Source organism: Gastrolobium bilobum, unplaced genomic scaffold (genome assembly GCF_033153095.1).
Source record: "Gastrolobium bilobum isolate Gb01-03AN ecotype WA unplaced genomic scaffold, APGP_CSIRO_Gbil_v1 utg184944, whole genome shotgun sequence".
NCBI classification, from domain to species: domain Eukaryota; kingdom Viridiplantae; phylum Streptophyta; class Magnoliopsida; order Fabales; family Fabaceae; genus Gastrolobium; species Gastrolobium bilobum.
The window spans coordinates 11,752-14,892 of record NW_026899332.1 but is presented as its reverse complement, the minus strand read 5'-3'; positions in this window follow the sequence as shown (position 1 = coordinate 14,892).

The following is a 3,141-nucleotide window of genomic DNA, read 5'->3' as shown; positions in this document are numbered from 1 at the left end:
CCATAATCAATGTGAAGAAAGGGGAGCTCTACATGAGCATAAATGGAGAATAAGTCAATTTTGATGTCAAGAAGGCTATGAATTTCTATGATGAAAATCCTGAAGAATGTTTTCAGATTGCAACCATAAATACCATCGTGGCTGAAGGATTGTTTCAAAAGCAACTCGCAGAGCCATAGATAGGAATGAAGGATTTTGCATATCACGTGTTTTGTCTTTGTCACATCGGAAGCAACTTTAACACTAAGTTTAGGGATGTGGAACTGGAGAAAACCTTGATGAAATTTGGTATACAATTTACTGAATGTGTACAAGTTGTATCTAATGCAAATTTATATATAACTCATTCAATTGGACCATTTTTTGTAGGGTACCTGAGTTCAAAGATTCATTTTGATATCAGATATCAGGAATTTGTCAATAGTAACCCATAAGTAGCATCATGGATAGATCGGATTTCGAAAGAGAAATGGTGCAGGTCTTATGATGAGGAGGGCCGCAGGTTTGGTCATATGACGACTAACCTATCTGAGTGTATCAATAAGGTCCTAAGGGGTGCACGTAATTTGCCGGTAATAGAATTGGTCAAGATGACTCAAAGTAGACTTGTTGAGTATTTTGTCAAGAGACGTGAAAAGATCCAAAAAGCAATGGCAAAAGGCTAGAGAATTGCAAAAAAAGGTTGAGGATGTCATACAAAAGAATGATCAGTTAACGTTTCGTCTCTGTGTACGTGTTTTTGATAGAGAGCTGCAGTTGTTTGAAGTTGAGGAGGCCTACAATCAAACTACGCATGATGCCGATGACATAATGAGGGTGGACTTGCTCAATCGTGTAACAACCTGTTGTACACCGGTATTGTTAATATTAATTATGATATTAAGCGCAGTTACAATCACAGCAATTCATTTATAAAAATGCAAATAAACTTTTTTCAATTATTACGCGAGCATTTAAAACAATAAAAAGCGTAATAATTAAAAGTTGTGACCGTAACTGTAAAATCTTGCGGAACACTTATTTTAACTACTTTTCCATCTTACTTTACTTATTATAAGTTACTAAGGGGTTCCCATAAACCCATTTAGCCCATTTTTCAACTTTACGTTTTTCCCTTTTTGAACATGGTTCACTAGTTAATTTTCTTCGAACACACCGCTCATAACAAGACCTTCCTCTTAGATTATATTTTTTTCTTACTTAATTCCCTTTCTAATAAGCTATCACACGTTTTAATCGGAGCTCGTTTGCTCCGGTTATCGCCGTTTGAAGTTGGACAAGCAAAACTGCCAACCAACCCCAAAACAGCTCAAAGCCACACTCACTCCACGAATTGCTGCAGATAATCCACTCATCCAATTGCTCTCAAATTTTTATGCTACAAACTAGACACCTCAACCTTCAATTTGATATATCGTATGCTTAATTTTATTGAGAAACGAAGCGGGAATTAATTTCCCAAAAACTGCCAGAAAAAGCCCCTGCATAAGAGGGTCCTGGACAGTCAGTGTTCACTGGCTCCTACAGGGCTGCGTGCAACCCAGAATACACTCATATTTTGAAACATTGTAGGGAACATCTCAAGCTTCAAAATGGCATATGGCGCGTCCCTATCGGACCTCTGTGGAGGGAGATATGCTCTTCCCAAGTTTGTCTAAAATCTGCCAATTCTACAGAAAATTCGCCAGAGTCTCCTTTGTTTTTCCTAAAATCCCCAAATTTGCATAAGCTCACTAGTACCTCAAATGTACCTAATAATCCAATGGGTGGCACACACAGGAATCAACAATGCCTTGGGGCACTTACAACCCAACTCAGTTTATATTTATTACACAATATAGCTCACTTTATAATCCTTAACTTGTTTCAATCACCAAAGTCCATTTTCATGCAAATTCTCAACATACAAGTAATCATAATCTAAAATAGGCCTAAAGCCCTTCCATCATAGTACATCATGCATCCATCGTACAATTACAACATTTAACTCACATGTTACAACTTACAACTTCAACTTTAAATTACAACTTACAAATTCACAACTTTAATTTACAACTTGAAACATAAGCTTAAATAACATAGACTACTAGACTTAGGCAAAACGAAATGGACAAATATGCTAATGAAACTCATCCTACATACATATGAGATGTTCATGCCCTAAGTCTAGCCTAGGCCACATGGCCAACAAAATGCAAAATAAAGAAAGTGCTCCAACTAATCACCCTACGGGCTTCTTGCCCGCCGCTCCAACGCCACTGCTACCTCCTGAAATAAAGCCCCCAAGACGGGGTGAGATATATGGATATATCTCAGTAACCCAGAGGTTCTGGAGAAAACTCCACCCAATGGCTCACTTCGATGCATATAAATAATATAAAACAACCTCTTTCAAAACAGGATATAGCAAGGGATTTAGAGAAACTGGGGAATATTGGGATATAAAATACGACGAAGTTGGAATGGTAGCTACCAATACCACGCAACGTCCTCGGCATATAAGCCTACGGGTCTCATCCAAGGCGTGTTCCAAGAACCACAACCAAGGTACCCCTTCCATCCATATACACCCGAGACTTCCTAGTGTGCTCCTATCGGATGACACACCACGACCCTAGCTCAACTGGAACTCCCTCTCGGAGACCTATCCAGTGGAAGTCTGAAACTGCCCGAAGGCTAACTATCTACTTGCTAGAGACTCGGTACATAAGTACCATCATAAATACTACATGCATGTTCATGCTGTTCTACACTACTCATATACTTTTCCTACCAATACCATCAACTGGCATGGTGGAACACACAAGGGGAACAAGCCCCAGTACCAAGAGGTTACCTCAAACGTTCTTCCACTTAGCTCCACAGCAAAGCAGCTTAGGTTCCAAGTTTGTTACTCAACAAAACGCCTACACATAGGACGTTCCCAATTACTCAAAGTTCACAAAACGCATGCCAATTTTCAATTATACATGCATAATCCAATCACTTACCTCAATCCACTTGGTCCAGGACCAAGGGCAATCCACCGATTCACGGTTCGGGGTTCAAATCGACGTACGACAACCTACACAACCATGTACAGCCATCAATACACGTCAATTCAATCAAAACGCGAAAAGCCACAAAATCCTCCCCCTCCCT